The sequence below is a fragment of the Ornithodoros turicata genome, chromosome 1 (assembly GCF_037126465.1).
Source record: "Ornithodoros turicata isolate Travis chromosome 1, ASM3712646v1, whole genome shotgun sequence".
In the NCBI taxonomy this organism is placed as follows: domain Eukaryota; kingdom Metazoa; phylum Arthropoda; class Arachnida; order Ixodida; family Argasidae; genus Ornithodoros; species Ornithodoros turicata.
The window spans coordinates 131,424,982-131,451,647 of NC_088201.1; the positions used below are offsets into that span (position 1 = coordinate 131,424,982).

The window sequence follows — 26,666 nt, forward strand, 5'->3', positions numbered from 1 at the left end:
GAGCTTTTTATTTGTTCTGTTGTGCACGTCTAAAGTGAGAAGTTATTTATTTAAAGATAGTTTATAACATTTTTCCGCAAAAAATTAAATTGTCACGCATTCTGAGAATGCTGGAAATGGCTGCTATTGACACAAGAAATCCTTGTAATGTAAAGAAATGTCATTGCTGTGATATTCGTAGTATATCCACAGAATATTCACTGGGGGATATTTGTGACCTCTCATGGTGGATATACAGCGGACATTGTGAGGATATACGTGACATCTGTGACGTGTGAGACCAATTTGGGGGGTCTGTGGAATATTGATGGTTTGCTGGGTAATTGATTTCGGTTTACATATTTTTGTCGCGGCTGGTCACGGTAAAGCGCACAAGGACGCTCCTCCACCCCCTTATCCACCAATCTGTTGTTTAGTGGACTAAGCCCAAAACGCAAATGTCATTGTGCGATATCCCAGAGATATTCTCTTGATGTTCAGATATTCAGGGCGTTCGCGACCTTCTAGGGATGTGCCAAGGATATTAATGGTTTGCTTCATCGCAATGGTTCGTAAAAAGCGTCTGCAGGGAATATGTTGTTTCTCGAGGCGTTACATCCCACATTTCTGCCGTAAAGGAACGTCAGGAAAAGAAAGGGGTTCTCCTCGAATCAGAGAAGAAGGGTCTATTCGTTGTTGTCAACCAGGGCCAATTTTATGAAAGCGCCCCTAAGGCAGTCAAAAATAACTTTTCAACGAAACGCAAAGCGCGAACTGAAGGAAGTAGGCAGTAGGTGTGTCAAGTCCTGTCCTCCCTGATCCTGGAACAGATTTCAGGCAAGATCAAGAAAGTCCCTAATTTATTTACTTTTTCTTGGTTTTTTTTTGTTTTTGCTTTTGCTACGGAGGCACATCAAGAAGACTTGCCCTTCCGCTGCATCATTTCGGAACTCGGCACTTGCCAAAAGCAGCTAGGCCCTTTCCTTCAGACTCACCTGCCTCGACCAACCCTTCAGAGTAAAAAAATCCGAGGAGTGCCTTATTGAACCGGTCTCTCTGCATGAGTCAAAGCCGTCTCTATTGATGTGTCAGCTTTATACTTTTCTCTGAACTCCAAAATTCGATTCAAAAAGTTATGGAGACAACATAAGAAAGTTGGTTGGTCAGCTTCCAAAACCAGTTTTGTGGCATGCCAGTGGCGAACTTGTTGTCCCTGCTTAAAGGAGCTGTACAGTTAATTACAACCCAGGGTAACCTTGTGAGCTGTTGAAAGTCTAGCAACAGTATGTAGCTGACGACGATGCTAGGCCACGCCCTCGTGACCAGCCAAGGTCATCGGGCACGCATCATCTTCACCCGCGATCATTCTAGTCGCGCTCTTGCCCAGTAAACTGGCTATTCTTCCTGCTGCCTGTCTTCGACTCTTTCCTTCACGTCGCGAACTGGTGACCCGAAGACGATATGCACCAACCTTCCGCGCATCCAGACGACCCAGGCATGCCTACCCTTCGATCCGGCACCAACACTTCGCTTGCTGGAGGCAACGGCAACCGCCTCTTTTACGTCATCGACTCCATCAATCATCTTCGCTTCGTCGTCGACACTGGCGCTGAAGTGAGCATCATCCCACCACTCCCCTCCGATCGCCATCGTTCCTCCCCTCATTCCCTGCGCGCCGTCAACTCATCCCCCATCAAGTGTTTCGGCGAACGTTCACTTACATTGAACCTTGGATTACGACGCAGCTTCCAATGGGTTTTCATCATCGCAGACGTTTCCGATGCCATCTTGGGCGCCGACTGTCTACGCCATTTTGATTTGCTGGTCGACATCAAAAGAAGGAAGCTCCACGACAACAGTACCGGTCTGTTTGTCCACGGAGTACGTGCCTTACATGCACCGATCAGCCGTGTCATTGTCCGCCCGTCAGCTCCGGAGCAATTTCGCGCCCTTCTTGACGAATACCCCGATGTCATCCGGTTGCCTCCAACGGACACTCCACCTCGTCACTCCACCACGCACCACATTCTTACCGAGGGCCCCCCTGTGCATGCCAAGCCGCGACGCCTTCCACCTGAGCGTCTCGCCATCGCCCGACGCGAATTTGACCATCTTCTCGCGCTTGGCTACATTCGTCCCTCTAGCAGCCCCTGGGCGTCTGCGCTTCATATGGTTCAAAAAAAGACCCAGGGGACTGGCGCCCATGCGGGAACTATCGCGCTCTCAACGCTGTGACCATTCCCGTCCGATACCCATTGCCACATATTCATGACTTCACCGCCCGCCTTCATGGAGCCACTACCTTCTCCAAAATTGATCTCATAAAGGCATACCATCAAATTCCTGTGGAGCCCGCCGACATCCCAAAAACTGCCATCACGACCCCGTTCGGATTATTCGAGTACATCCGGATGCCTTTCGGCTTGCGAAATGCGGCGCAGACTTTTGAAAGATTTATTGATGAAGTCACGCGCGGCCTTCACTTTTGCTTCTGCTACCTCGACGACAACCTGGTAGCCAGCTCCAGCCCCGCTGAGCACGAAGGTCACCTCCAACAGCTTTTCCAGCGTTTAAGAGAGTATGGCGTCGTCGTCAACCCTGCAAAATGTGAACTGGGCGTCTCTACCATCGAGTTTCTTGGCCATCGCATAGACGCCGCAGGAATCACCCCACTCCGCCGCAAAGTAGAAGCCATCGACAATTTTCCGCGTCCTGCCACGAGACGCAAGCTCCGAGAATTTTTAGGACTCATAAATTTTTACCGCCGTTTCGTCCCCCATTGTGCCCAGCTGATCCACCCGCTCTGCTCCCTCCTTTCTGTGCCCGGTCGACCTTCCAAACCGCTCGCGTGGACTGCTGCCGCCGAAACAGCCTTCCACAGCATCAAGCGTGCCCTGGCCGAGGCTACGCTCATCGCTCACCCGATTCCTGAAGCCCCTATCATCTTTACCGTCGACGCGTCTTCTGAAGCTGTTGGTGGTGCCCTCCATCAAGTCAACCCTGACGAACAGCTTCAGCCACTCGCCTTCTTTTCAAAGCCTCTGAAGCCGGCGGAGGCCCGGTATAGTACGTTTGGCCGTGAATTCCTTGCCACATATCTCGCCCTCAAGCACTTCCACCACTTTCTCGAAGGACGCAATTTCACGGTCTACACCGACCACAAGCCCCTTACGTACGCCATCTCATCCGGTTCCTCATCTCATTCGCCTCGGGAGTTGCGCCATCTCGTGTACATCTCCGAATTCACCACAGATATTCGACACCTCCCTGGCACCAGCAACGTCGCAGCGGACGCTCTCTCACGGGCACGGATTTCCGCCCTCACGTTCCCGACCACTGTCGACTACGCTTCAATTGCGCAAGCTCAAGACCACTTTGCTGCCATCCAAGACCTCATTGCCTACCCACAATCTCTGTCCATCCACAAAATTCCCTTCCCTGGAATTCCTTACCATTTGCTATGCGACGTTTCCAGTGGCAGCCCACGCCCCCTCATTCCGCAAGATTTTCGACGCCACCTCTTCGACGTTTTTCACTCTCTGCACCACCCAGGAATCAAGGCCACTCAAAAGCTCATTGCGGCTCGCTTTGTCTGGCCCTCGCTGAACCGAGACGTCCGCGATTGGGCCCGCCTATGTTTGGCCTGTCAGCGCTCAAGAGTTCAGCGCCGCACACTTTCGCCTCCATCACCGTTTCCTACACCCGATGCTCGTTTCCGTCATGTTCATCTGGACCTGGTGGGTCCCCTTCCCCCATCTGCCGGCAAAGCCTACCTTTTCACCTGCATTGATCGCTTCACTCGCTGGCCGGAAGCCCATGCCCAAGAATTAGGGACAAAACGTAAAGCAGGCTTCACCTAAAACGTCTCCCATAGAGCCTGTGTATTCTGGAACGAAAAGCGCGTGCTACATATTCTCCTGGCAGCGCTTTGCATTCGTTCTCTAATAGCATCTTGCCTCTGCCAGGAGAAAACTTTTGAGCAAATTTTTGGGCATGAATAGTTTCATCTTCAAGGTTCCATTCGGGTTCCAAATTTTGAACCTGTAAAGGAGCCTTCAATCGCCGTACGAACGCGTAGCGGCGAAGCCTACGTTCAAGGCCACGCTCAACCACAGGTTTGGGAAATGGCTCGCCGCAGAAGAGACTACAACAGATAAAGAAGACAAACAAGGAATAACAATACGAGGAGCAAAGATTTGTGTGTTACCTCACGTGGTAAGGGTATAGGATATAAACAACTAAAAACTTGACAGCAGTTAGGAGAACTAACATCGTTGAGGTTGTAATAAAGAGCAAACGTGTATACATTATGGCTGTTACGAAGTCTGTTGGTATCATCTGCTAAACTGTGAGCAATCAAACAAAACATAAAATAACGGTGTGGTCGGAGTGAACGGCACAACAAAGACAACAATAAATGATGACGATGAGATGGGGTGTTTCACCGCGGAGGTGCGTACCCTACCCCACTGCACGCGGAACATTATGTGAAGATGATGAAGGAAGGATGAAAACACAAGAAAGAACTAAAATGAACGGCAGAAAATGGACCAACGACAGCTTAAGACGACATGTACAAAAATGCTGAAGGCTGAAGGCTCGGCAGTGCAGAGAACCTACGGATACGCATGTAAAAGGAGGGAAGTAGGACAACCATGCACACACGCGCATGACGCTGAACTATAAAACCGATCTATATATTCCGAAACTCCGAGTGCCTGAACACACCGTTTGTATAGACTGCCGGTTTCGTTTCTTCTTTCTCGCTCTCTCCTTTTTCCTTTTTTTTTTTTGGGGGGGGGGGGTCTTATTAATACCTGAAGACAATTTATGATACAGCTATAGGATGTCAGGGTGCTCGCTAACGCCGGAGCCTCTCTAGGTCTCTCTCACGTGGTCGGTTTGTATTACAACACATTACTCTGCTCTCTTTTGACCACAGTAATGCTCGTTGCCTTGTCAATGTCATCTGCATTTTTTAGACACTGTAGATATGTCGTTCACCTCGAAACTACAAAAAAGTTAAGAAATCACGACTTTCTGCTGTTTTTGTTTGGTTTGCGATTATCTGGCGACTTTCTGTTGTCGTCATCTCTCAAAATCTCTCAAAATAAACACAATTTCAGACAACGAAAAAAAATAGAAAAGCAAAGAAAATATATCGTTCTGCTTTCCTGTCTTTTATTTTCCATACAGCTAAATTTGGTCAACTACTACAGCTAACGCGGTAGTGGCTCAAATCTATCCCTATTGCAGCCTAATGCCGCATGCTTTTCGACAGCCGTACTCCTGGCTTTTCTTTTCGTCAGTGGAGAGGGTTCTAGCAGGTGTGCTGTCTTATCAGCGTAGTTCTTCTGAAGATTTACAATCATGATCCAGACGCACATGCCCGCGCTTTCAGCAGACTGCTTGGGACTGTGTTGTTCGCTATCGCGTCTTTTTTCATTCGATCATCTTTGTTTCTGTAGGTGTGAAGAAAAGTTTATTGACCGGTTGATAAGCAACTGCGTGCACCACGTAAAAGTCAGTTGTGTAGCATCGATTGCTAATACGTATGAGTTGAATAAAGACGGATGAAGCACGATGAACATTTGATTTACACATAAGAGTTAGTGACGTCTTCATGTTGGGAAAAACTTCGCATGGCTGCATATGCGATCACAATGCGATCACCTTTTAACGTTGAAGCCAAAATAACCGGGGGCACTCCAAACCACGTTACTCAAGCTGTGACGCAGCATTTGCGTCAGCTTGCCGTCGTCTGGATCTTTGGACGTCGTTCCCGATTTCCGTTCTAACATGCGTGACACGTGCTGGTTGAGTTCGACACCTATACGTGGCCTGTTTCCTCTTGGATGCCATCTTCTTCCCAGTACATGACGTCACGTTTCTGATATCTCCTACCCTGTAGCGCAGATGAATTTTCTTCTATCCTTTAACATATTTTAGCCCATCCCATGCTGCGTCCCATTTGTTTGTCCGCCGATGATGTAGGTTTCTAAGACACAATTTTTCTTTTTTAGTCCTTGGCTAGAAGGCCATCCTAGTCAGCGCTGCTGCATGTGGCTCATCGCGGCGTGATGCGAAAAAACATATATATACGGGGTCACGCTCTACTGTCCATACCCCTTGCATTTGTTTCCCAGATCTAGAAACATAGTTAGGACGTTTAACGTCTCCTGACGCAGATCTTTCCCTGCAGTATCTTGCTCAATTCTTTTACCACACCTCTGAAAAGACCCCATAACTGTGGTAGTTCATCTCTGGTGTCTGAGGAAAGGACTGGAGTCCCAAGGCGTGGTAGATTATCAAGAAGTAAATCGACATCCTTTCCTGTTAATGATGTGAATTTAGCAACTTCCGTTTTGCTGTCAGTGAGCAGTCTGACGTTCGCGCCAGTTTCCTTTATAACGTCCACCAGTTTTCTCACGGACGTGTCTTTTCCTTTTGGATCGCGCACTCTATTAGCAGTGTCTACGTCCTGCATGTCCAGAGCAGGTTTTCAAGAAGCTGCTCGACTATTCGTATCTTCATGTGCAAAACATCAGGGACAATGAAGCGGGGTTCTATAGAGAACAATGGGGGGGGGGGGCGCACTGAGTTTTTCATGTTGCCGTACATCTGCGTCTGCGTTCCACTGGCCGAATAATAACTTGTGAGTGTTTGTTTCACAAAATTGATTATCATAATAATACCTAAGAGGATCGTTAATTCAAGAGCTTATATGCATTCCATTACCGATGCCAAACAATTTAAGAAATGCTTATGCGACCATTGCGGGTGGAGGGGTGACGTGGAAAGTGGAGCGATCTGCACGCCTACACTGGCGGCACTTTGCTCGGGGAAGGGATGAAGACGGGGAGATGAAGGAGGAAGGCTCACGCGTCTGGCTGGCATGACCATTGCGCTGCATTGCCGTTTTTAAATTTCCACTTTGTACGTGTTGTCATTGTTTGCTCCAGTTGACCAAAATGTTTCATGTACTTGTTTATTTACCTCCACGTATCTGCACATTTTTTTTTCATGTGGTTGTATGCTGCTATGTTAACATTATGCTACGAAATGTTAACCTCCCGTTTGTATTGCCTCCATGGCCGCCAGGGGAAATAAATACACGAGTCTGTACGTCTCACAGCAAAACAACCGTCCACCTTCTGCGTACATACTTTGAGAGCGATAAGAGATAAGAGCGATAATCAGCTTCTTTTCCGGGACTCGCCGATGCCACTCGACTACTGCAGTTTCTCTCTCTCTCTCTTTGTTTTTTTTTTCTTTTCTTTTTTTTTCTTACAGCGGTTGCAGACCGGCCACTGCTGCACGGCTCATGATGTACTCGTACCGGGGCATCAAGCGCGGAATTATTATTTTATCTGTATCTTGTTGAGTTGCCCGCTTCATCACGACTTCTGCATTAACCACACGACAGACAGAAAGGCGAGGGCGATTACAGCAGCTATCAACGAAACCCGTGCACAAAAGTAACGACCGACTTATTGTTTTCTTTGATTTTAGTGACTTTTTTTTCCCTTCCGTACTTCATCATTCCTTGTTCATCAAGATATCTACTGGACCTGATAGCACTGCGGTCTTGTCTTGAGTAGGAAGTATGCTAGGACGTTGCCACATGTGATGTGATGTGATGTGAATAAAGAAAAAAATGGGGATGTGAGTTTCGACGAAGTCAAACTGGCTACCCCAGTACACTTAATACAGAAAGTTCAATCCGATGATGAGATGATGAAAACGCAAAATGATGATGCCATAGCTTATTCGCTCTGCGCGCGTTCTTGCTATTGTTCCTGTATGCAAGAGCTTTTGTGCCCCTATTTTCTGCGGCTGAGAATTCTGGGAGTCTGCGACGGGAGTACGAACAGATGGGCCTTCCTATATGTCTTCAGACTGCCTGTACGCCATAGAACGAATAATTGCTAAAAGGGTATTCGATAATCTGTATGGGAATATACAAGGAATATATTACACGTCCGTGAGAAAGCTGGCAGAGATTATGAAGGGATATGGTGCGAACGTCAGACTGCTCACTGACAGCAAAACGGAAGTTGCTAAATTCACATCATTAACCGGGAAGAATGACGATTTACTTCTTGAGAATCTACCACGCCTTGCGCCCCCAGCCCTGTCCTCGGACACCAGAGATGAACTAGCACAGTTATGGGGTCTTTTCGGAGGTGTGGTAAAAGAATTGAGCAAGATACTGCAGGGAAAGATCTGCGTCAGGAGACGTTAAACGTCCTAAGTATGTTTCTAGATCTGGGAAACAAATGCAAGGGGTACGGACAGTAGAGCGTGATCCCGTATATACATGTTTTTTCGCATCACGCCGCGATGAGCCACATGCAGCAGCGCTGACTAGGATGGCCTTCTAGCCAAGGACTAAAAAAGAAAAATTGTGTCTTAGAGAACCTACATCATCGGCGAACAAACAAATGGGACGCAGCACGGGATGGGCTAAAATATGTTAAAGGATAGAAGAAAATTCATCTGCGCTACAGGCTAGGAGATATCAGAAACGTGACGTCACGTACTGGGAAGAAGGTGACACCCAAGAGGAAAGAGGCCACGTTTAAGTGTCGAACTCAACCAGCGCGTGTCACGCATGTTAGATGTGGACTCTATGACGCGAGGTGAGCTAAGAACGGAAATCGGGAACGACGTCCAAAGATCCAGACGACGGCAAGCTGAGGCAAATGTTGCGTCACAGCTTGAGTAACGTGGTTTGAAGTGCCCCCGATTATTTTGGCTTCAACGTTAAAAGGAGGACATTGTAGTCGCATATGCAGCCATGCGAAGTTTTTCCCAACATGAAGACGTCACTAACTCTTATGTGTAAATCAAATGTTCATCGTGCTTCATTCATATTTATTCAACTCATACGTACTAGCAATCGATGCTACACAATTGACTTGTACGTGGTGCACGCAGTTGCTTATCAATTAGTCAATAAATTTTTCTTCACACCTACAGAAACAAAGATGGTCGAATGAAAAAAGACGCGACAGCGAACAACACAGTCCCAAGCAGTCTGCTGAAAGCGCGAGCATGTACGACGGCTGGATCAAGATAGTAAATCTTCAGAAGAAATACGCTGATGAGACAGCAATCTGCTAGAACCCTCTCCACTGACGAAAAGAAAAGCCAGGAGTACGGCTGTCGAAAAGCACGCGGCATTAGGCTGCAATAGGGATAGATTTGAGCCACTACGGCGTTAGCTGTATTAAGTATGGAAAATAAAAGACAGCAACGTAGCACGATACGTTTTTTTTTTTTTTTTCGTTGTCTGAAATTGTGCTTATTTTGATAGACTTTGATAGATAGAACAGAAAGTCGCCACAAAATCGCAAATGAAACTCAAACAACAGAAGTCGTGACTTCTTAACTTTTTTTGCAGTTTCGAGGTGAACGACATATCTACAGTATCTAAAAAATGCAGATGACATTGACAAGGGAACGAGCATTATTGTGATCAAAAGAGAGCAGAGTAATGTGTTATAATACAAACGGAACACGTGACCGCCTTTTACAATTGCGCTTTCCTCCCTAGAGAGAGGCTCCTGCGTTCGCGAGGAAGCCTGACATCCTATAGCTGTATCATAAATTGTCTTCAGGTATTAATAAGCCCCTCGCCCCCCAAAAAAAAAGAAAAAGGAAAAAAGAGCTGCGAGAAAGAAGAAACAAAACCGGCAGTCTATACAAACGGTGTGTTCAGCCACTCGGAGTTTCGGAATATACAGATCGGTTTTATAGTTCAGCGTCATGCGTGTGCGTGCATGGTTGTCCTACTTCCCTCATCTTACATGCGTATCCGTAGGTTCTCTGCACTGCCGATCCTTCAAGCCTCCAGCATTTTTTTCGTCTAGACGACACCATCTACGTCACCGCGACATATCCACGCCAACATTCACTCAAGTTATAGACCTATCGTGCCTCAGAATACCTTGTTTCTATAAGCAAACTGAATGTTGGTTCGTTAGGCACACTTTAGCCCGCCAATTTTAGTCAAATCTTTATTTTTGTATGTCTCAAATTTTGCAACCATATCATTTTTTTAGTTTCCTTTTTTTTTTTGTGCGCTATTTCATAAATACGATTGTACATTCGGTCTACTCGAACGAGCCTCGAATTCTTCCGGGAGTCAGTATGGAAACACATGAGGATATACAGGTTGTCCTTTGTTAGGTGCCACAGTTGTTATTAAAAATTTATGAGAGCCCCGGACGTGCCGTTTGGGCGCCTAACATAGCTGGCCTCTTGGATATCTTTCCTAGCCGGTCGCATCAGTGTTCGATGGCTAACTGAAATGGTATGCTTAATTAGCTTCACTAATTTTCAAAGATAAGAGATTGACCGAATAACAGCATCGAATCCCTTGGAGTCATTGTCATATGACTGACGCATTGGTGTCTATAATTATTATCCTATCCTCGATAAACTTGGTTTGACAACCCTAGCACATCGTAGAGCCTCAGATATCACATTTTCCAATGCAAAGTAGTACATGTCTCGTCTTAATCTGTCGTTGGTCTATTTTCTGCCGTTCATTTTAGTTCTTTCTTGTGTTTTCATCCTTCCTTCATCATCTTCACATAATGTTCCACGTGCAGTGGGGTAGGGTGCGCACCCCCGCGGTGAAACACCCCATCTCATCGTCATCATTTATTGTTGTTTTTGTTGTGCCGTTCACTCCAACCACACCTTTATTTTATGTTTTGTTTGAATGCTCACAGTTTAGCAGATACCAGACTTCGTAACAGCCATAATGTACACACGTTTGCTCTTTATAACCTCAAAGATGTTAGTTCTCCTAACAGCTGTCAAGTTTTTAGCTTTTTATATCCTATACCATTACCACGTGAAGTAACACACAAATCTATGCTCCTCCTATTGTAATTTCTTGTTTGTCTTCTTTATCTGTTGTAGTCTCTTCTGCGGCGAGCCATTTCCCAAACCTGTGGTTGCGCGTGGCCTTGAACGTAGGCTTCGCCGCTACGCGTTCGTGCGGCGATTGAAGGCTCCTTTACATGTTCAAAATTTGGAACCCGAATGGAACCTTGAAGATGCCACTATTCATGCCCAAAAAAATGCTCAAAAGTTTTGTCTTGGCAGAGGCAACATGCCATTAGAGAACGAATGCAAAGCGCTGCCAGCAGAATATGTAGCACGCGCTTTTCGTTCCAAAATACACAGGCTCTATGGGAGTCGTTTTAGGTGAAGCCTGCTTTACGTTTTGTCCCTAATTCTTGGGCATGATTCCCATCGCCGACATAACTGCTCACACGGTGGTGCGCGTTTTCCTCGACACTTGGGTGGCCCGCTTCGGCGCGCCCGGTACAATTACCACCGACAGAGGCCGCCAGTTCACCTCCCGTCTGTTCGCAGAGATGTGCCGTTTTCTCGGCTCCCAATATCGACAGACGACGGCTTATCACCCTTGCGCCAACGGCATCGTAGAACGACTCCACCGCACTCTGAAGACCGCCCTGCGCTCACATGACGACCCCAGCCACTGGGTGGAACGCCTACCACTAATTCTCCTTGGCGTCAGGGCTGCCATCAAGACAGACGCACCTGTCTCACCTGCTGAGCTCGTGCATGGCGCGCCGTTAAGACTACCAGGAGAATTCCTCGACCATGCAACTCTCGCCCAACCCGCTCCTGACCTTCTTCACTACGCCACTCGCCTGCAGTCGTACTGTGCTGACTTGCGACCACTGCCCACACGGTCCTTTTCGTCCCGCCCCGTCTTCATTCATCCGGCTCTTCATTCCGCAACCCATGTGTTTCTGCGGCACGACGCGGTTCGTAAACCGCTCCAACCCCCGTACGACGGCCCTTTTCCCGTCCACTCTCGTCAAGCGAAGACCATCACCATTAGGCTTCCTCATCGGCTCGAGGTGGTCTCGGTGGACCGTGCGAAGCCTGCCTTTTTGCCTGCCATCACCCCGGTGTCCGAGCTTTCTCGTGCCTCGTCCCCCTACCCGCCCGCACCGGTGCATCCGTCACGTTCGGTACATTGGGCACCCGGCCTACCTTCTGTCCGTCTCATTCCTCGCCGGCATACGGTCCAGGGAGGGGGTACCTGTAGCTGACGACGATGCTAGGCCACGCCCTCGTGACCAGCCAAGCTCATCGGGCACGCATCATCTTCACCCGCGATCATTCTAGTCGCGCTCTTGCCCAGTAAACTGGCTATTCTTCCTGCTGCCTGTCTTCGACTCTTTTCTTCACGTCGCGACAAGTACATCTCAGTTCTGAAACATTTCCTTTGGAATCACTTTTCTCTTTGTGTAATTGAATTTCAAACATTCAAACAGAAGGCTGAGTACTCTGTAAACAGCAACACTGGGTTGGCTCGTGTCGGTCAGCTAGACTGTGGTTAGTCTCACCTCCTTTAAAAGTCGTTGCTGCCGCCGTATCCGAATTATGCGGGCCCTTTTGCGCAATCCCTGTAGGAAGGCATAGCATAAGCCGTCATGATATGCCTTTGGTACCATGATACAAGGGGTTTTGTATGTTTAAAGGACTCTGCTGCTGCCTTTTCCAAATTGTGTGGTTGCTTCTGTTGCAATCCCAGTAGAAGAGCATCATAAGCCGTGGATAATATCTGTTTGGACAATGAATAAAGAGGTTTCGCCCGTTCTAAAGAGCTCGCTGCAGTCTTTTATGAATTTTGCGGCTGCCTCCATTACAATCCCAGTGGGAAGGGCTATAGTATAAGTCGTCACGAATATGCCTTTGGCATCATGATACAAAGGGTTTCACCCGTTTTAAAGGGCTCTGCTAGCGCATTTTCTAAATTGTGCGGTCACTACTGTTAAAATCGCAGTACAAGGGCCTAAAGTATAAGTCGTTGATAGCTCTCCATAAGTCTCCATAGCTTCGCTATGCAGAATACATCAGTAACTCTTTGTGGTGTATTCCTTGGATGCCCCTGCCGTCATCGGGGTTGTAGAAAGTATTTTTTTTTTTTTTTGCTTTTTGAAAAGGAGTTGGCAAGTGATGATGCAACGTTTCAGAAGAAGACTGTGGGTCATTACTTGCAGGTAGACGAAGCGAAGCATAGACCATGAACAGTTAAATTCTAAAGGCTTCGTAAAGGTTATGTGTTTTCATGTATGATGTCTTTTCCTCAGACGTTATCACCAGCTCTTGTAGGTGTCTGCTGCCGTGAAGCTACGTTCTCAAACAAGCGATTTTGAGGCGCGAGAGCGTGGAAATGCCAGGCTTCCCGCTCACGCTCCTCGCTCGACTGTTCCGCGAGCCAACCAGCGAGCCAAACTGGTCACGAAACTGGCCGATGCAGAACCGGCGATAAAAGGCTAGGAAATCTGGATAAACTTGTGGAAAACGTAAGCAGTGCCGTTGTGAAGACTCCCGCGGTGTGCCAGGGCCAGTGCAAAAGGCGCAAAGGGTATTATAAACTGTCATTGCAGAACACAGAAATCAGTGCACAAATTTGTGCGCTTGGTACATGCACTGAAGAAAGAATATTTCATAATCACATGTGCGCCTGTCTCTTATTGTGTAAAAGTTTAAAACATCTAGAAGGGCATTATATGAGATGACTTTGAGGAGCTAGACGCATTTTGGACGACATGATGAATACGGTCTTCTGCTCCATCATTTCTCGCGAGCACCTTTCGGAACAGAGGCGCTGGACTCGCTGTAGCTAAGCGGTAGCCTGTGGTAGCGAGTCCTCGGCCTCGCGCTGCTTTCCAGTTCTCGCTGTAAAACTCGCCCGTTTGGGTACGTAGCTTGATAGTGTCGGGGTTGTCGGCGATTTGCCGTGCAAGTTCACTTTTGTGCATCGTATCTTGGCAAGTTTTTTCCTTGCCATATCGTCGTGGCTCTCTCCTCCTGAATTCAAACAACAGGTATCAGCTTTTAGTCCGTTGCGCAACTCGTATCAGCAGCGAAGAGCAACGACTATTTCTTCTTTGTCATTGTTGTTACGGCTGGGACTACCATCAAAGCGCATAGAAGCCAAGATGCGGGACCCGACGTGATAAGATGCCTGCGTCTTGGACGCGAATTTCGAGCGGAGCGAATCATAGGGGGGTATATGTTTATGGATACATATATATGGCTATAGGCATTGGTGGCCACGCTGTATTAGGGAATATCAGGAATTTCGGGGGGGGGCTGGAAAAATTCAGGGGGAGTGTACAACTCCCTGGGGGGTACTGAAACTCCTGGAAATGACCGCGGTTATAGCAACGTAGCTTACCGTAAAAAATACAGAAAAGAGACAGCAGAGCCGTATAGTTACTAGGCACCCAGCAAACCACGAACGTCTAATGGACATCTAGGGGCTGGTACACCGTGGATATTTTGGATATCTAGTAGACATCCGGATATGTCCAGCTAACGTGGAATGGATGTACTATGGATCGTCGGAAGCTCATCCATAACTGTATAAATGGATATCCTCTGGATGTAACAGCGGGACATTTGGCACATCCGGTGGACGTGCTTGTGAGGCATTGCGACATCGAATATACGTCCAATCGATGTTCCTACCGGATTAACATACGGTAATATAGACGTACGTTTACGAAACGTTGTTTCGATTATCAATTCAATAGTAATTTTTACGTATAGCGCTAGAAGAAAGCGAATCTATCTTGCGAGGACGTGAGAAATTGGAGAACAAGTAAAAGCAAGTTTTTCGATTTGTTGGCGTCCTGCTCTCTGCAAAGTATCTACGTAGCACTCTTCCACCAACTCAGGAAACCTGCCAGTTTGACAGCCCCACTCAGTAGGTAACCTCATCATAGACAATAGCATGAATTACAAACACAATATTTGTCAGGAACGAATATCAGAAATGTTAGCGGGCAGTTTGACTCATTGCAGACGTACGAATTAATTGCAGAATCACATCCTCGTCACCGCTACAAACGTTTTCGGCCCCACTACACTTAACAAACATCCCGCAACTATTGGTACTTTAGTATATCTTCCATCCAGTACGCCAATAGAGGCTACTGAGAAATGCCCAAGCCATGTCGGGTGGGGTACGGCCACGGCTACGTCATTTGCGCTGTTCATGCGCGCAAAATTGCAGAAAAAGTAGATTTGCAATCTGGTCTATATATTGTCGTTAATCCAGTAGGAACATCGATAGGACGTATATTAGACGTCGCAATGCCTCACAAGCACGTCCATTGGATGTGCAAATGTCCAGCTGTTACATCCAGAAGATATCCATGCATACAGTTATGGATGAGCTTCTGACGATCCATAGTACATTCATTCCACGTTAGCTGGACATATCCAGATGTCTACTAGATATCCAAAATATCCACGGTGTACCAGCCCCTAGATGTCCATTAGGCGCTCGTGGTTTGCTGGGCCGTATGTTAATCCGGTAGGAACATCGATTGGACGTATATTAGATGTCGCAATGCCTCACAAGCACGTCCATCGGATGTGACAAATGTCCCGATGTTACACCCAGATGATATCCATTTATACAGTTATGGATGAGCTTCCGACGATCCATAGTACACCCATTCCACGTTAGCTGGACATATCCGGATGTCTGCTAGACATCCCCAATGTCATAGACGTTTGGATCTTTCTGGTATGTCTAACAGATGTTTGTGGTTTACTGGGCATTCGCATATACAATTCATCAATGAAAAACTTCAATTGACACACCAACAGAAACAATAATAAGGGGTGTTTACGTCGCGAGACAACTGAGATCATGAGCGACGCCAGAGCGGTCGGTCTGTGGATTGCTTTTGGCCACCTGAGGGTTCTTTAACGTGCGATGAAAGCTCATTACACGGCACCCCGTATTTAACGTCCCTCGCGGAAGACGGCGTGTCTAGGCAACTTGTACCCTGCCACCAAGTTGCTGGCGTCCTCGGCCGGGTTCGAACCCGCGATCTCGGGATCAGAAGGCGAACACGCTACCAACTGAGCCACCGAGGCCGGTACCAACAGACACAAATGAGCTGCCTTTCCAAATGAGACACTGAAAATGTGAAAGGCGTTTCAAGTTCTTGGTACATAGTTCTTCACGAACGATTATCCCAACGTTCAGGAGCACTGAAATTATCGGTTTACACAATGCATTGTGGATTTTACTTGCATTTGCAACGTGGAAAAGAAAAAAATAAGAGAAAAAAAAGAAATAATCAGAAATGTTCACACAATGACCATCGTACGTAACTGCTCCATCTCTCTCTTTTTTTCTCTCTCCTCTCTGCGCCTCTGTGTACCCCGTATAGTTTTTCACGCATGATATCCGGAGAGGCTGCTGCTATGCTGCAAGCCCATAAACTTAGTGCAATAATTAAGATAATGCCATTCTCACTATTCCTGACTCTTCTTCTCTATATGACTCTTCTTCACTGTTACTTCTTAATTATCATATTACTTACAGTGTAGTTTATCAAAATGCATGTTCAGACCAGGTCGCTATAACTACTTGTTGAGGTTCTGAGTCACAAGAACTGTTCGAGTGTGTATGTACTTCATAATATCGCCAGGAGCAGCACTGCATCCCGCAAGAGTAACAACAAGGCCCGAACAACAACAACTATATTTTGGGCTTTGGGGAGTGGGGAGGTTCATCGCCACAGGCGATAGTCTACCCCACCGACCCCAGTCTACCCCAGGAATGTGGGGAATAAAATAACGAGCCCCTTCCCGTTTTCCACCAGAAAACCTGGTTTCATTCCGAATTCTTCATTATTGGGGTGTCAGCTTTATTCTATTTAGTGGTCAAGAGCCCTCGGGGCACAGAATACCTGACTGAAAGCAATGCACATGCGGCCCGCGTGTGTGAGCACACTGGTTGCTTTGCTTCATCTTCAGCATTGGTTCATCTTCATCGATAAATAAATAATGTACTCGAGGGCGCGTGGCACTTGTTTAGCGTTATCTCCACATCTACTCAAGAACAACTTTATTTTTGACGTTGACTCTGTAATCGCCACCGGCGGTATTCCGGTAAACCACAAACGTCTATTAGACATACCAGAAAGATACAAACATCTAAGACGTTTGGGATGTCTCGTAGACATACGGATATGTCGACCTAACGTGGAATGGATGTACTATGGATCGCCGGAAGCTCATCCATAACTGTATAAATGGATGTCCTCTGGATGTTACAGCTGGACATTTGTCACATCCAGTGGACGTGCTTGTGAGGCAATGCGACGTCTAATATACGTACTATCGATGTTCCTACCAGATTAACATACGATAATATAGACGTACGTTTACGAAACGTTGTTTCGACTATCGATGCAATCGTAATTTTTACGTATAGCACTAGAAGAAAGCGAATCTATCTTGCGAGAACGTGAGAAATTGGAGAACAAGTAAAAGCAAGTTTTTCCATTTGTTCGTGTCCTGCTCTCTGCAAAGTATCTACGTAGCATTCTTCTACCAACATAGGAAACCTGTCAGTTTGACAGCTCCGTTCAGTAGGTAACCTCATCATAGAAAATAGCCTGAACTACAAACACAATATTTGTCAGGAAGGAATATCAGAAATATTAGCGGGCAGTTTGACTCATTGCAGACGTACATATTAATTGCAGAAACACATCCTCGTCACCATTACAAATGTTTTCGGCCCCCACTACACATAACAAACATCCCGCAATATTGGTATTTTAGTATGTATATGTTCAATCCACTACGCCAATAGAAACTGAGAAATGCCCAAGTCATGTCGGGTGGGGTACGGCCACGGCTACGGCATTTGCGCTGTTCATGCACACAAAAATTAGCAAAAAAAAAAAAGATTTGCAATCCGGTCTATATATTGTCGTATATTAATCCGGTTGGAACATCGATAGGACGTATATTAGACGTCGCAATGCCTGCCAATCACGTCCACTGGATGTGACAAATGTCCAGCTGTTACATCCAGAGGACATCCATTTATACAGTTATGGATGAGCTTCCGACGATCCAGAGTACATCCATTCCACGTTAGCTGGACATATCCGGATGTCTACTAGAGATCCAAAATATCCACGATGTACTATCCTCTGGATGTTCATTAGACGTTTATGGTTTACTGAGATTCTGCCTTGTTCCAGTCTCTACTACCCTATACTCAATCCGATGCCAGTCTTCATACCATGGATCCATACAGATGGTTATTGGAATCTACAGCAAACATTGGAGATCAAGTTGTTATAGGCTGGAATTGAAGGAAGCGGTCGCACAATCATACCGCGTTATTGTTGTTTCGTTTCAAGCTTATCTGAACTCGCTTATTGCTATGCAGTTTAGTTTTGGAGCACCTTATATTTCCCTTGCATAACTATACTACTGTATACGTCTGCACGCCGCTCATAGCCACAGTTACTTCGCGGCGCTAACACTCAATAAACAAAAACTGATGACAACAAGCTTCGTATACGATGCATCCGATGCACAATACATTTATAGCTGTAAGAGACGAATGTAGCCTCGGTAGAAAATACTTTCACCCGCCTACTTTCATATCAGTTGTAATTGTCTGTTCTTGTGTTGTTGTAAATTCCTAGCCACGCAGGAATTTGGGAACATACACGCCTTCGATTCTGAATGTATTTTGATCTGCCCCAAAATTTCTGGTTCAACGAAGTAGCGCTTGATCAAATCATTGCCGAGATAGCACTCACAGGCGCGTGGTTCATTTTGTAATAAGTCTTGATATAAACGTGATATCGAAGACGTCATCATTTAATTACCTTGTCTGTATATCCAGGCTTAATAGCTATGAGTGTGCGGCCCATACCTGTTTCCCTTGCTACAGCCTGTGAAGTAGCGTTTGGTGAAATCGTTCATTTTCAAGCGACCAAAGAACTAACAGGAGCCGAGACCACACACAAGTCGCTCTGTTGTTGTTTCGTGTTTGTTCTTTGGTCGCTTGTGGATTTCGACCAACCAGCCCAATACCTCAGACATTTTGCCAAATCGTCGCCCAAGTGGCACTCACTGGCGCCAAATTGTCAGTTTCCTCTATTTTAGCTCGTAATAACTCTCGATACCAAATTGATACTGACGGTATCATTATAAAATTACGTTGTCTGTGTATCGTCTGCGGACCGTAGCTGTGTTCCTTGCTGCACCCTTAGAACTCGCATTGAGACAATTTGTCGCCCAGAACCCAATAAACCACGAACGTCTAATGGACATCTAGAGGATGGTACACCGTGGATATTTGGATATCTAGTAGACATCCGGATATGTCCAGCTAACGTGGAATGGATGTACTCTTGATCGTCAGCTCCTCCATAACTGTATAGATCGATATCTTCTGGATGTAACAGCTGGACATTTGCACATCCAGTGGACGTGCTTGTGAGGCATTGCGACGTCTAATATACGTCCTATCGAAGTTCCTGCCGGATTAACATACGACAACATATAGACCAGAATGCAAATCACCTTTTTCAGCTATTTTGTGTGCATGAACAGCGCAAATGCCGTAGCCGTGGCCGTACCCCACCCGACACGGCTTGGGCATTTCTCAGTAGCCTCTATTGGCGTACCTAATGGAACATATAGTAAAATGCCAATAGTTGTGGGATGTTTGTTAAGTGTACTGGGGCCGAAAACATTTGTAACGGTGACGAGGATGTGTTTCTGCAATTAATTCGTACGTCTGCAATGAGTCAAATTGCCCGCTAACATTTCTGATATTCTTTGCTAACAAATATTGTGTTTCTAATTGAGGCTATTATCTGTAATGAGGTTACCTACTGAGTCGAGCTGTCAAACTGACAGGTTTCCTGTGTTGGTGGAAGAGTGCTACGTAGATACTTTGCAGAGAGCAGGACGCGAACAAATGGAAGAACTTGCTTTTACTCGTTCTCCAATTTCTCACGTTCTCGCAAGATAGATTCGCTTTCTTCTAGCGCTATACGTAAAAATTACTATTGAATTGATAGTCAAAACAACGTTTCGGCATACGTCTATATTATCGTATGTTAATCCGGTAGGAACATCTATAGGACGTATATTAGACGTCGCAATGCCTCACAGGCACGTACACCGGATGTGACAAATGTCCATCTGTTACATCCAGAGGATATCCATTTATACAGTTATGGATGAGCTTCCGACGAGCCATAGTACATCCATTCCACGTTAGCTGGACATATCCGGATGTCTACTAGACATCCCAAATGTCTTAGATGTTTGGATCTCTCTGGTATGTCTAATAGACGTTTGTGGTTTACTGGGAAGGCTATCACAGGCGCCAACCTGCAAACGCCATCGGGCAACTGTGTGTGGAAAGTCTCATGCTTGTTCTCACAGTTATACATCACGTGTTATTCTTTAGCTTACGCGAAAGTTTCCGAACGTGTTATCGTTTATCAGGTCTGGGCGCGAGAAGCGAATTGTTCACCTTAGATATGTCCTACTGTCCCTGCCCAAATCTGTTCCTCCTCACATACTCACGCACCACCCTGTAAACTCAGATTCCTTGCGTAGTCCTCTGCTATCAGGTTGTAGCAGCACTAGCTGCACCAACATCGCCTTTGGCCACATGACCCTGTTTGTGCCCTGCCATCTCGCGCTCACGAGACGCGAGCTAGTTACTTCTTCTTCTACTCGAGCGACCGGCTAGGACGGTCAATAAAATAGTTTGGTCCGACTTGACGCCTTTTGTCTCCTGGCCTCACTCAACACGCGACAACTGGTGACCCGGACGTGATGGCCACTGGACCCCCTTCTGCTACTGGCCCTCTCCCAGGACCAGCAGGCCACTTTCCGCCAGTCCAGCAAGTCCCAGGACCACAGCAACAGAACGTTGCGGTGCCCGCTATTGCGGCGCCCCTGTTGCCACCACCTCAAGTTTCCGCCGTCGCTATCAAGCTGCCGACGTTTTGGGCCGCCGATCCCGTCGTATGGTTCGGGCAAGCTGAGGCCCAATTCGCCCTTCGTCTCATCAGTGACCAACTGACGAAGTTCTACCACGTCGTTGCCGCACTTTCCCCTACTGATGCTTCCGAGGTGCGCGACTTGGTTGCCTCCCCACCGACACAATCACCATATGACGTGCTCAAGACTGAATTAATTCGCCGGACGTCTATGTCGGAGCAAAAGCGATTCCAGCGCCTGCTGACCCAAGAAGAACTCGGAGACCGCGCGCCTTCTCAGCTCTTACGGCGTATGCGCCAACTGCTCGGCGATCGTCCCGACAGCGCCGTAATCGACGATTCCCTGCTCCGCCAACTTTTCCTCCAGCGGTTGCCGGCCAATGTCTGCATGGTTTTAGCCGCTGCTGGCACCATGAGCCTGAACGACCTGGCCAACCTTGCCGACAAGATCATGGAAATGGCACCACCGCAGATCGCAGCTGTGGCCTCGCACCCCCCTTCTCCGCCTACGGCTACTGGTTCCAGCTCGCCGCAAGCAGTGGACCTTTCTCAGCTCGTGGAACAGATCTCCAACCTGCAGCTGGAGGTTGCAGCCCTCCGCCACTGCAGTCCTTCTCCGTCTCCACGCCGATCCCGCTTCGCGCATCGACGTTCCCCATCTCCAGCTGGAATTTGCTGGTATCATCGCCGTTTCCGCACCAAGGCTCGCAACTGTACACCACCATGCACCTTCCAGGGAAACTCCCGAGCCAGTCACTAGATATGGCGGCTGGTGACTCTGGCACTCGTCCATCCCGCCTCTTCTTTGTTCTTGACAACAATTCCGGACTAAAGTTTCTTGTTGACACCGGCGCTGACGTCAGTGTGCTTCCGTCCTCTCTTTTTCGTTCACCACGCAAGCCAACGTCCCGCACCCTGCAAGCTGTTAATTCCACGCCGATTGCGACGTACGGAGAGCATTCCCTCACTCTCGACTTGGGCCTCCGCCGCTCCTTCGCATGGATTTTCCTTGTGGCTGACTTGCAGTACCCTATTCTGGGAGCAGACTTTCTGAGCCATTTCGGTCTCATGGTGAACATGAAAAAAACGCTTGCTCTGGGATGCAGAAACCCGGTTTCGCGTCAACGGCATTCCCTGTCGCCATTCAGTGTGCAGCCGCATCGCCCGCTTCAAGGCTGGAAACTGTCCATACTCCGCCATCCTGCAGGAGTTCCCATCCCTCTTGAAACCATGTAACACCGAGCGGCCCGTGATGCACACAGTGACTCACCACGTTGTCACTACAGGTCCTCCCGTGCATGCCCGTCCTCGTCGCCTGGCCCCCGAGCGCCTCGCCATTGCGAAAAAGGAATTCCAACACATGCTCCAGCTTGGAATCGTCCGGCCTTCTTCCAGCAGTTGGTCATCAGCCTTGCACATGGTACCGAAGAAGACCGGAGATTGGAGGCCGTGCGGCGACTACAGAGCCCTTAATAAGGTTACTGTGCCAGATCGCTATCCCATCCCGCATGTTCACGATTTCGCCTCCAATCTCCACGGCATGACCATGTTCTCCAAGGTCGATTTGGTAAAAGCTTACCATCACATTCCAGTAGAACCCTCCGACGTTTCCAAGACTGCCATCGTTACACCATTCGGCATGTTCGAATATCTCAGGATGCCCTTTGGTCTGCGAAACGCCGCCCAGACCTTCCAACGGTTTATGGATCAAGTGCTGGGCGACCTTCCCTTTGCGTTTGCCTACATAGATGACATCCTCGTTGCCAGCGGGTCCCCCGAGGAGCACGAAGACCACCTTCGCGCGCTTTTCCAGCGTCTCCAAGAGTTCGGCATTGTTGTGAACGCCGAAAAATGCGAGTTCGGCAAGCCATCGCTGGAGTTCCTCGGGCACCTAATCAGCAGCGACGGCATCCGCCCTCTCGACCACAAAGTTCTTGCCATACGCAACTTCCCAACGCCAACGTCACTGCGTAAGCTGCGAGAGTTTTTGGGAATGGTGAACTTTTATCGACGATTTATTCCCTGCTGTGCGCGCATTTTGCGACCTCTGACAGACATGCTGCGCGGCACGCCATCTTCAACGCCGTTTTCGTGGACGGAAGAAGCGAACACCGCTTTCCTCGCTGCCAGACAAGCCCTTGCAGACGCTACTGTCCTCGTCTACCCGAAACACGGCGCGCCAACTAACATCATGGTTGACGCCTCTGACCATGCTGTTGGCGGTGTCTTACAGCAGTACATCGACGGGCAGTGGAGACCTTTGTCTTTCTTCTCGCAGAAGCTCTCTCCAGCGCAGTCCCGCTACAGCGCGTTTGGCCGTGAGCTGCTCGCTGCCTATTTAGCCATCCGCCACTTCAGGTATTTCGTCGAAGGAAGAACGTTCTACATCCTGTCAGATCACAAGCCTTTGACTTACGCGTTCCTGTCCAAGGCTGCCGACAGTTACACTCCCCGTGAAGCCCGACAGCTGGCCTTCATAAGTGAGTTCACCGTCGACATCCGCCACGTGAACGGAACCGACAACCCTGTAGCGGATGCTCTGTCCAGGATGCACGTCGATGCTGTCACCTTTCCGAAGTTGACGATGGACTATTCCAAGATCGCCGAGGCGCAGCAGTCAGACGAAGAGCTGCGGAAACTGCGAGATTCTGCCACCACTCTTTCTTTCGAAGAGGTGCCTCTGCCCGGATCGCTCCTCAAGTTAACTTGCGACATCTCCACGGGCAGACCCAGGCCGTTCATTCCGCAAGTTTTCCGTCGCCTTGTCTTTGATAGCGTGCATGCCCTAGCCCACCCTGGTATCCGCGCCACGCAGAAGCTGCTCACCACCCGCTTTCTATGGCCATCGATGAACGCCGACGTTCGGGCATGGACCCGCGCTTGCCTCGTCTGCCAACGTGTGAAAGTCAACCGGCACAACAAGGCACCTTTAGCAGCATTCCCGCTCCCTGACGCCCGATTTTCGCACGTGCACATCGATCTCGTGGGCCCGCTTCCCCCGTCGCATGGTCATTCATACCTGTTAACATGCGTTGACAGATTTACGAGGTGGCCAGAAGCAATTCCCATCGCCGATTCCACCGCCGAGACCGTTGCCGAAGCCTTTTTGCACGGCTGGATAGCCCGTTTTGGTGTGCCTGCTACCCTTACCACAGATCGCGGCCGCCAATTTGAAGCCAGGCTGTTCACCCAGCTCTTGGAGACCCTCGGCACACATCGGATACGAACCACCTCATACCACCCCCAAGCAAACGGGCTCGTTGAGCGTTTTCACCGTCACCTTAAGGCCTCCCTCTCCTGCGCGCGTGAGCGTACCCAGTGGTTCGCCGCTCTTCCTACAGTGCTGCTCGGTATTCGGACAGCCCTCAAGCAAGACATCGGCGCTTCCAGCGCAGAACTCGTCTACGGGACGTCACTACGTTTGCCGTCAGAATTCTTCCATCCTGTGCGCCCCGAAGCAGCCGAGCCATCGTCATTCCTTCACCAACTCCGTTTGACAATGTCCCAGCTCTGCCCTTCCCCAACCCGACGAAGCCTTCGTAGCCACCCCTTCATCAGCCCCGAGCTTGAAAGCTGTACACATGTTTTTGTTCGCCGGGATGCCGTTCGTAAGCCTCTTCAGCCTCATTTCGACGGCCCCTTTCAAGTTCTGCACCGATACGCCAAGTTCTACCGTGTACAGCTTAATGGCCGCGAGGACAACATTTCCATCGATAGGCTGCAGCCCGCTCACCTAGACCCCTCATCTCTGGCGCATTTCACCCAGCTGGAAGTTTCTTCAGACTCTTCGAACGAGCCTGACACACAGCATGACAATCGTACCGCCCCCTCAGCCGCATCTCGATCTTTCCCACTGCGCCCAGTTTCAAGCAAGCACGTATCGTGGGATGTGCACCGCACCGTCCAGCCTGCAGCTTCAGCATCATCTTTCTCCAGGGGAGGGAGGATGATGTAGCAGCACTAGCTGCACCAACATCGCCTTTGGCCACATGACCCTGTTTGTGCCCTGCCATCTCGCGCTCACGAGACGCGAGCTAGTTACTTCTTCTTCTACTCGAGCGACCGGCTAGGACGGTCAATAAAATAGTTTGGTCCGACTTGACGCCTTTTGTCTCCTGGCCTCACTCAACACGCGACAAGGTCAAGCCGTGTTTCAGAGGGGGTGTTCCGGAATGCTGCACTTGAAACTACGCCACATAGAATCATGCAGTCAACGGCATTTGTTCTTACTAGTTTTTTGCCACCTCCTGATGTGCATGTCATGTAACCAAAGTTTAATTATGTAAATTTTTGCGAAGTGAACTCGGAAATCTGCCAAGTAAAGGTCACTTTTGTGAGCCCACTAATGTTAAAAGCGTGCCGAATTTACTGAAATTAGTGATAATTGACAGGAATATTGAGGGGCTATTGTATCGGAAAAAATAGCCGAAAATCATGCTCTACGGAGCTCGCAGAGGATAGCGCGCGACGAATTTTTCACCGAAATCATTGTCGGTCCGACGAAAGGAGGTTGGAAACCCAGCCCACACCAGCATGGCAGAAGGGATAACACAGATATAGCTTATCGCGTCCGACTTCGGCTGGGACCATGTCTTCTCTCTCCCGATTTCAGGAACTGTCACGTTTTCTACTATCACTCTATGGGCTGCGTTTCCAACCCCCTTTGGTCGGACTGACAGCGATACCGCTGAAAAAGTCCTCGCGCGTTATACTCAAGTGCCCCGAGAAACATGATATTCGGCTATTTTTCCTGATAGGATAGATCCTGAATATCACTGTCAAGTACCATGAATTTGAGTAAATTGGGCACGCTCTTCATGTTGGTGGGGTAAATAAGTGACCTTTACTCGGCAAATTTCAGAGTTCACTTCGGAAAAATTGACATAATTAAACTCAGGTTACATGACATGCACATCAGGAGGTGGCAAAAACCTAGTAAGAACAAATGGCTTTGACCGCATGATTCTAGGTGGTGTAGTTTTTTTTTTTTTTCGATGACACGTTTTTTGGGACACCCTGTATTCACGGTGTCTCGCACCGAATTAGAAAAGAAGCCGCCAAGTTCTGTGATGTTGCCTCCAGTTGCCAATTCAAGCTTTCCCAGATGATGTGCCACGTGTGAGCTGTACTCTGACACGTCAGACATAAACACGGCAAGTGCGTGTGTTTGCCCTCATTGACACGTTGCTCATAACTTGCAAGGGGATACCACGGGCCAGGGTACGCTTCCCCGGCAGGGGTACGTGCCTAACGCAGCATATCGTAACTCACGTAATCCAATGCTTTGATTTCCTTTACTGTACATAGTGTGAAATAAAAGAGAGTCTGTTCTCGAAGCTCGAAGTGTGAGGACGTGTTGTCTCGACTCTGCGTCCCCTCGGCCAGAGCGGGCTCCGGGCATAGGTGCCCTACGACGACAACGAAGCTTCGTATTTCTTTTTAAACGCACGAGTTACGCGTACGACGGTTGCGACGCTTACACACGTAATCAACCCCAGGAATTTGACCCCGGCCTGCGCAATCAACTACAGGCCTCGCCACAGGCCACAACCTTTGTCCTCCCACAACGTTTGAGCTCCGGTTGAATCTGCCTATTTTGCCGGAACAGTCTGAGTTGTTCCTTGGAGCGACATTGCCTTGAAGGCCGCTCCAAAGCTCCCATTGGAAGACTCCGGCACTGTCGCCTCTCTGCCAATAGAACAGACTTGCTCCTGCCGGAGCAGCCGAATTTGCTCCGGAAGCGCTCTGAATCTGCCATTGTAATTCAGCATAAGAGTCCAATACGAATAATAGGGTCCTGCGTCAGGTGCACGTGATCCACTT

At 48.3% G+C, this 26,666-nt stretch overlaps 1 protein-coding gene across 1 annotated transcript in view; it reads left to right on the plus strand.

The window, feature by feature from the left end:
* LOC135385423 (membrane metallo-endopeptidase-like 1) overlaps positions 1-26,666 on the plus strand; it is a 214,863-nt gene that overhangs the window by 37,928 nt on the left and 150,269 nt on the right. The window lies entirely within an intron of this gene.